The sequence below is a fragment of the Triticum aestivum genome, chromosome 1D (genome assembly GCF_018294505.1).
Source record: "Triticum aestivum cultivar Chinese Spring chromosome 1D, IWGSC CS RefSeq v2.1, whole genome shotgun sequence".
NCBI lineage: Eukaryota > Viridiplantae > Streptophyta > Magnoliopsida > Poales > Poaceae > Triticum > Triticum aestivum.
In genome coordinates this window covers 448,962,849-448,972,482 of record NC_057796.1, presented here as the reverse complement: position 1 = coordinate 448,972,482, position 9,634 = coordinate 448,962,849, and positions in this window count along the sequence as shown.

Below are 9,634 nucleotides of genomic sequence, written 5' to 3'. Positions count from 1 at the left end.
TTTTCCGACTTGGGTTCTAGCTTTTCAGGTTGAAGTTTCTTGACATAAGCATCGCATCCCCAAACTTTTAGAAACGACAGCTTAGGTTTCTTCCCAAACCATAATTCATACGGTGTCGTCTCAACGGATTTCGACGGAGCCCTATTTAAAGTGAATGCGGCAGTCTCTAAAGCATAGCCCCAAAATGAGAGCGGTAAATCGGTAAGAGACATCATAGATCGCACCATATCCAATAGAGTGTGATTACGACGTTCGGACACACCATTTCTCTGAGGTGTTCCAGGCGGCGTGAGTTGTGAAACTATTCCACATTTCCTTAAGTGTGTACCAAATTCGTGACTTAAATATTCTCCACCACGATCTGATCGTAAGAATTTTATTCTCCTGTCACGTTGATTCTCAACCTCACTCTGAAATTCCTTGAAACTTTCAAAGGTTTCAGACTTGTGTTTCATTAGGTAGACATACCCATATCTACTTAAATCATCAGTGAGAGTGAGAACATAACGATATCCTCCGCGAGCCTCAACACTCATTGGACCACACACATCGGTATGTATGATTTCCAATAAGTTGGTTGCTCGCTCCATTGTTCCGGAGAACGGGGTCTTGGTCATCTTACCCATGAGGCATGGTTCGCACGTGTCAAATGATTCGTAATCAAGAGACTCCAAAAGTCCATCTGCATGGAGCTTCTTCATGCTCTTAACACCAATGTGACCAAGGCGGCAGTGCCACAAGTATGTGGGACTATCGTTATCAACTTTACATCTTTTGGTATTCACACTATGAACATGTGTAACATCACGTTCGAGATTCATCAAAAATAAACCATTGACCAGCGGGGCATGACCATAAAACATATCTCTCAAATAAATAGAACAACCATTATTCTCGGATTTAAATAAGTAGCCATCTCGAATTAAACGAGATCCAGATACAATGTTCATGCTCAAAGCTGGCACTAAATAACAATTATTGAGGTTTAAAACTAATCCCGTGGGTAGATGCAGAGGTAGCGTGCCGACGGCGATCACATCGACCTTGGAACCATTCCCGACGCGCATCGTCACCTCATCCTTCGCCAGTCTCCGTTTATTCCGTAGTTCCTGTTTTGAGTTACAAATATGAGCAACCGCACCGGTATCAAATACCCAGGAGCTACAACGAGTACTGGTAAGGTACACATCAATTACATGTATATCACATATACCTTTGGTGTTGCCGGCCTTCTTCTTGTCCGCTAAGTATTTGGGGCAGTTCCGCTTCCAGTGACCACTTCCCTTGCAATATAAGCACTCAGTCTCGGGCTTGGGTCCATTCTTTGACTTCTTCCCAGTAACTGGTTTACCGGGCGCGGCAACTCCCTTGCCGTCCTTCTTGAAGTTCTTCTTACCCTTGCCCTTCTTGAACTTAGTGGTTTTATTCACCATCAACACTTGATGTTCTTTTCTGATCTCCCCTTCCGCTGATTTCAGCATTGAATATACCTCCGGAATGGTCTTTTCCATCCCCTGCATATTGTAGTTCATCACAAAGCTCTTGTAGCTTGGTGGAAGCGATTGGAGGATTCTGCCAATGACCACGTCATCCGGGAGATTAACTCCCAGCTGAGACAAGCGGTTATGCAACCCAGACATTCTGAGTATGTGCTCACTAACAGAACTGTTCTCCTCCATTTTACAGCTGAAGAACTTGTCGGAGACATCATATCTCTCGACCCGGGCATGAGCTTGGAAAACCAATTTTAGCTCCTCGAACATCTCATATGCTCCATGTTTCTCAAAACGCTTTTGGAGACCCGGTTCTAGGCTGTAAAGCATGCCGCACTGAACGAGGGAGTAGTCATCAGCACGCTGCTGCCAAGCGTTCATAACGTCTTGGTTCTCAGGGATTGGTGCATCACCTAGCGGTGCTTCTAGGACATAATCTTTCTTGGCTACTATGAGGATGATCCTCAGGTTCCGGACCCAGTCCGTATAGTTGCTGCCATCATCTTTCAGCTTGGTTTTCTCTAGGAACGCGTTGAAATTGAGGACAGCGTTGGCCATTTGATCTACAATACATAGTGTAAAGATTTTAGACTAAGTTCATGATAATTAAGTTCATCTAATCAAATTATTTAATGAACTCCCACTCAGATAGACATCCCTCTAGTCATCTAAGTGAAACATGATCCGAGTTTAACTAGGCCGTGTCCGATCATCACGTGAGATGGACTAGTCAAGATCGGTGAACATCTCCATGTTGATCGTATCTTCCATACGACTCATGCTCGACCTTTCGGTCCTCCGTGTTCCGAGGCCATGTCTGTACATGCTAGGCTCGTCAAGTCAACCTAAGTGTATTGCGTGTGTTCCGAGGCCATGTCTGTACATGCTAGGCTCGTCAACACCCGTTGTATTCGAACGTTAGAATCTATCACACCCGATCATCACGTGGTGCTTCGAAACAACGAACCTTCGCAACGGTGCACAGTTAGGGTGAACACTTTCTTGAAATTATTATAAGGGATCATCTTACTTACTACCATCACTCTAAGCAAATAAGATGCAAAAACATGATAAACATCACATGCAATCAAACAGTGACATGATATGGCCAATATCATCATGCTCCTTTGATCTCCATCTTCGGGGCACCATGATCATCTTCGTCACCGGCATGACACCATGATCTCCATCATCATGATCTCCATCATTGTGTCTTCATGAAGTCGTCACGCCAACGATTACTTCTACTTCTATGGCTAACGCGTTTAGCAACAAAGTAAAGTAAATTACATGGCGTTATTCAATGACAAGCAGGTCATACAAAATAATAAAGACAACTCCTATGGCTCCTGCCGGTTGTCATACTCATCGACATGCAAGTCGTGATTCCTATTACAAGAATATGATCAATCTCATACATCACATATATCATTCATCACATCTTCTGGCCATATCACATCACATAGCACTTGCTGCAAAAACAAGTTAGACGTCCTCTAATTGTTGTTGCAAGTTTTTACGTGGTTTGTAGGTTTCTAGCAAGAACGTTTCTTACCTACGTATGACCACAACGTGATTTGCCAATTTCTATTTACCCTTCATAAGGACCCTTTTCATCGAATCCGTTCCGACTAAAGTAGGAGAGACAGACACCCGCTAGCCACCTTATGCAACTAGTGCATGTCAGTCGGTGGAACCTGTCTCACGTAAGCGTACGTGTAAGGTCGGTCCGGGCCGCTTCATCCTACAATGCCGCCGAAACAAGAAAAGACTAGTAGCGGCAAGAAGAATTGGCAAACTCAACGCCCACAACTTCTTTGTGTTCTACTCGTGCATAGTAACTACGCATAGGCCTGGCTCTGATACCACTGTTGGGAATCGTAGCATAATTTTAAAATTTTCCTACGCTCACCAAGATGCATCTATGGAGTCTACTAGCAACGAGGGGAAAGGAGTGCATCTGCATACCCTTGTAGATCGCGAGCGGAAGCGTTCCAATGAACGTGGATGACGGAGTCGTACTCGCCGTGATCCAAATCACCGATGACCGAGTGCCGAACGGACGGCACCTCCGCGTTCAACACACGTACGGTGCAGCGACGTCTCCTCCTTCTTGATCCAGCAAGGGGGAAGGAGGTTGATGGAGATCCAACAGCACGACGGCGTGGTGGTGGATGTAGCGGGTCTCCGGCAGGGCTTCGCCGAGCTTCTGCGAGAGAGAGAGAGAGGTGTTGCAGGGGAGGAGGGAGGCGCCCAAGGATGTAGGTTGCTGCCCTCCCTCCCCCCCCCTTTATATAGGCCCCCTGGGAGGGGGGGGCGCCGGCCAGATCCCATCTAGGGTGGGGGGCGGCGGCCAAAGGGGGGAAGGGGGTGCCTTGCCCCCAAGGCAAGTGGGAAGCCCCCCCCCCCCACCCTAGGGTTTGCAACCCTAGGCGCATGGGGGGAGGCCCATGGGGGGGCGCCCAGCCCACTAGGGGCTGGTTCCCTTCCCACTTCAGCCCACGGGGCCCTCCGGGATAGGTGGCCCCACCCGGTGGACCCCCGGGACCCTTCCGGTGGTCCCGGTACAATACCGGTAACCCCCGAAACTTTCCCGGTGGCCGAAACTTGACTTCCTATATATAATTCTTCACCTCCGGACCATTCTGGAACCTCTCGTGACGTCCGGGATCTCATCCGGGACTCCGAACAACTTTCGGGTTTCCGCATACACATATCTCTACAACCCTAGCGTCACCGGACCTTAAGTGTGTAGACCCTACGGGTTCGGGAGACATGCAGACATGACCGAGACGCCTCTCCGGTCAATAACCAACAGCGGGATCTGGATACCCATGTTGGCTCCCACATGTTCCACGATGATCTCATCGGATGAACCACGGTGTCGAGGATTCAATCAATCCCGTATGCAATTCCCTTTGTCAATCGGTATGTTACTTGCCCGAGATTCGATCGTCGGTATCCCAATACCTTGTTCAATCTCGTTACCGGCAAGTCTCTTTACTCGTACCGCAATGCATGATCCCGTGACTAACGCCTTAGTCACATTGAGCTCATTATGATGATGCATTACCGAGTGGGCCCAGAGATACCTCTTCGTCACACGGAGTGACAAATCCCAGTCTCGATCCGTGCCAACCCAACAGACACTTTCAGAGATACCCGTAGTGCACCTTTATAGTCACCCAGTTACGTTGTGACGTTTGGCACACCCAAAGCACTCCTACGGTATCCGGGAGTTGCACGATCTCATGGTCTAAGGAAAAGATACTTGACATTGGAAAAGCTCTAGCAAACGAAACTACACGATCTTTTATGCTATGCTTAGGATTGGGTCTTGTCCATCACATCATTCTCCTAATGATGTGATCCCGTTATCAATGACATCCAATGTCCATAGTCAGGAAACCATGACTATCTGTTGATCAACGAGCTAGTCAACTAGAGGCTTACTAGGGACACGTTGTGGTCTATGTATTCACACATGTATTACGATTTCCGGACAATACAATTATAGCATGAACAATAGACGATTATCATGAACAAAGAAATATAATAATAACCATTTATTATTGCCTCTAGGGCATATTTCCAACACAACGCTGCTCAGAGGGCCACAGTGGAGCAATCAGGTGATGACGCAGACTCTAAAGATGCGCCAGCTCCACCTAAGCCGCAGAAGCAGAAGAAATCAAAGGCCTCAAAGCCCTCTGCCGCACCAAAAGCTTCACGTGCGAAGCCATTGGCAACTATACCTCCTGAACTCAGTGTGCAATCTGAAGATCTTTCTCGTGTCTCCAAGAAGATGGAGAAACCCAAGAAGATGAAGCCCATCAAGTGTTCTGGGCAAGAACTGACCCCAGCAGCCGTTCTGCGCAATGAGGATGACACCATTGGTCTCTCCAGCGATGAAGATCTTGGTGATGATGCTCTTGAGCTACTGATAAAGAGCAAGCAAGAGGCGGAGATCTTCAACGATCTGCCCCTCTTTGACGTGGATATTCTGAATAACTTCATCGACGAATGGTTTGACAATCCCAGCCTCAGCATTGATGATCTTCAGCTGCCAGTTGATATCAGCGTCACCTTCCATGGAGCCATTGCTAATGAGTTGGCCTTGGCTCAGAAGATTGTCGAGCTGAAGAATAAAATTGATTATGAGAAGGCTCACTTCAAGAAGAACATGGCCAAGCTCAATGTGGCTGATGTCCAAAGCTTCAAGAAGATGCTGCATGACCTCAAGGAAGAGTTTCACAAGAAACGTGATGAAGCTAAAGGCTCAAGAGAGTGGATGAAATACTTTGCAGAGAAATGTGTTCAAGCCCACAATGAGGCAGAAAAGTGCAAGGCACTTGGGTGTCCTGGCATTGATCCCAAGATGGCTGCCAAAACAGAAGAAGAAGCCTGCTGCGGCCCAAGCTGAAGCATCAAGGCAGGAAGCACCTCGCATTGTCTTCCCTGCCAGCATGACAGGCTCGAAGCCTAAGGTCCCCACAGCAGCTTCAGAACTGAAAAAGACAAGGGCAGCTGAAGCCGAAGCCAAGAAGCACAAGCACATGAATACTTCTGATGATGCTCCATCAAAGAAGAAATTATAGAAGTCTTCAAAGAAAGAGCATGCTTCCAAGCCCCTTGTTGTTGAGCCCATTTCTGTTGCCCATCCTGCCTCCACCATTCAAGAGCATCGCATTGTGATCCATAAGCCTGCTCCCACAGAGGCTCGTGAAGATGAAGAAGTACCAGCTGTTGACCCCATCACAGCTGAAGACATTGGTCATGAAGACAATGTAGATGATGATGAAGTCCTTCCTCAAATCGAGCACCAACTGGTATCATCTCCTGTTCTTACGAACAACGAACTCATCAACATTGGTCGTCCCTTGACGCCAATTGCTCAGGATGATTCGTGGGCCGATCGCCCTCAAGACTCCCCCATTCATGATGAAACACCAAGAACTCCACCACCTCAAGTCACCTCTCCGGTGCTTGACGATGATAGCTACATGGTGCAGACCACTCCATCACCACAGGCGTCGCCCACATTTCGCAGGCTTCGCAAAGGCCCTAGGCCACAGGTCACCATGTCGAGCATTCCAGAAGGAGAAGTGCAACAAAGCTCAGTAGCACGCCAAGTGTTCCCTGAAGCCACTCCCACTGCGAATGTCTCCGAGTCTGAAGCTAAAGCTGCTGAAGACATTTTGGCTGCATCAGCCGATGACAATCAAGAACCAAGACAAGAAGAAGAAAGAGTTGCCACACCCCCTCTCACTCAAGAAGTCGTTCTCGAGGAGAATGTGACTGTGCCCGACCCTCCTGTCATTGAGGACACGGAGGTTGAGAACACCGAGGCTGCCACCAATAATGATACTGAAGCCAATGACGTTGTCATGGCTGAAGACAATGTGGAGCCTGAAGCCAATGTTGTGCCTGAAGCTCAAGTGCAACCTGAAGCCCATGTGGATGTTGCTGCCACTGTTCCAGCCCCAAGGCCACACACAATTGAGCAGGCCTATAATCGTGGTGAACTTGTCACAGTTCGGTGGCCCATCATGGTGCCTCCCACTGCTCCAGGACCTCAATATGACTATCATGTGGAGCAGAGGCCACAAGTTCAGAAGCCAAAGCCCAGGCTGCCAAGGCTTCCAGGTGCTACAACCTCCCCAGGATCGTTCAGTGTGAACAGCTTCAGAGCCCACAACACCTTCTTTGATAGCGCCAAGAATCCTTACTCGAAGCCAAAGATCTCTTCTGGAGCTATCCTCAGCGCAGCTACTACTCTTGCATCCTATACAATCAAGGGCGAATCTATCAACACATGCGCCTTGATTGTGAAGCTATTGCTGGGCTGCCCTGTCTGGAAGAAGCTCTTGACTACTTCAGGGAGGTTGGTCTTCTACAGTTCGTCACTGACAAAGAACGCTGGAATGAAGAGCTCCTCCTGCAGTTCTACGCCGCACTTCACATTCGTGGCTACAACAGGGATCCGAAGACATGGGTCATTGAGTGGATGTCAGGCGATGTGCACCATGAAGCCAAAGCTCAAGACATTATTGAGTTTACTTCCCTGCCCACTCCAGGTGAACTCTATGAGCCTGGTTGTCAGCTACACCAAAATGAACTGTAGAGTATCTTCCAGCGGCCTGAACCAAATATGAGTCAGATGCTCAGCATGATGAAGCCATTGCCTCAAGATACTGATTATCCCAAGGAATTCTTCGTCAAGGACCTTAAGTACCTGCCCCGCACAATCTATCATATTCTGAGGCGTACTCTTTGGCCCATCAAGGGACACTCAGCTGAAGCCAAACTTGAAGGAGCCATGAAGACTTTGGTGTTCTATATTGTCAATGGCATCAGATCCAATTCTCAGGATTTCTTTATCAGACAACTGGCTGCATCTGGAATTGATCTGTTTGGCTTGAAGTTTTATGCTCCATGGGTAATGTGCTTAATCAAGCTTCACTCCTCTGTTGATTATAAGCCCTCGGCGCGCAACCATCTTGTCTTTTTGCCTGATGTTGATATGTCTGTCAAAGCCATCTACCCTGAGCCTGCCAAGGAGCCACTTTATCTTCATAATGTTGATCGCCAAAGCTTCACGCAACCAATTGAGGGAGTTCTTGCTTCAACTCGAGTCTATCCTCTGGTTGGAAATATGCGTGCACCTCATCGTGTTAACACTGAAGCCACTAAAAGCACCATTGCTCAAAGGCCTCGGAAGCGATCTCGTGTACTCAATGACCGAGAGCTTCTTGTGGCCTTACATTAGAAACATGATAGACACCATGACTGGCTAAAGCGTCAGATGCAGAGCCTCTTGGTGGACGTTAATCGCATTCGCAATCTTGCCACCAAGAACGCATTCGTAGCACATGAAGCCTATCGGCGGTCTTGGAAGAGTCTTACATTGCTATCCTCTGAAGACGATCTTCACGAAGATGGCTTCACAGAGCGCTTCAAATTTGATTCCACACCTCCCCAGAATGTTGTTTTGTGTCGGACTCCTTCCATAGAAGACTCTGAGTATTCATCTTCGGCTGCAACTGTTGTTGCAAGAGTCGTCGATGAAGAAGACGATGCCACTTCACCAACCATGACTTCGCTGCGTCTCGACACTGCACTAGGCCCTTCTGCACCACCAAACTCCAACATCGACCCTGTGCCATCATCTACTCCTTTTGGGAACGAGTAGATGCTCTATGTCTTCAAACCTTTTTGGTCATTACTGACAAAAGGGGGAGAAGCATATGAGTTGATAGTCTTCAAGCGGGTCATTATGGGTGGTTGCACTATATTTTGCTAAGTGTTTACAACTCTCGTATTTTGATACATTTGGTTCTTCGGGTTGTAACACTTAAACTCGATGGTCGTCTGCTACTTTTTCTGCTACTTTGTGATGCGATGATAAATTCCGCATGAAGTCATTCCGCAGACGTCCATTTTTCATTATGCATGTCATTATCTTCGCTATATTTTTATATGCATGATGAATTGTCTTCATAAGTTGAAGAGGATCTCCACAAAGCAAAACCTGCCATGTGCATTTGCATTCAAAAGCAAATTACTTATATGCACATCTTCAGGGGGAGCCTTTTGCTACTTATGAAGACAATGCCTTGCGCTTAAACTTTCACATACTTTTATCCCCGTTGAAAACTTCAGCCAGTTTGTCATCAATCACCAAAAAGGGGGAGATTGTAAGTGCATCTAGTGCCACCCCTAGTTGGTTTTGCAGTATTGACGACAAACTTGGTTGAGGGACTAATGTGTTTGTGAGAATTGCAGGATAACACAGGTAGTAGTCCCATATTGATTCGGTTTACCTACCAGAGATGACCCCTAAAAATGTGTGAAGACATTGAAGCCAATGGTGGTTGTGAAGATATTCACAACGAAGATTATGACTCGAGAAGACGTTCACGTGAAGACTATGGAGTGCGAAGATATAGTTGTTTCGTAGTTTCCTTTTCTTCTTTGTTGAGTCATAGGAACCACCGCACTGTTAAGTGGGGTCCAAGTGAACAAAGTCAGAGTGACTGAAGTGATGCTCAACCAAATCCTATGTCTTCGAGGGAAGACAATGAGAGCAAATCTTATCCAGAGCTGGATGAGTCAGCTTTACTTGTAGCCCAAGTCAAGCT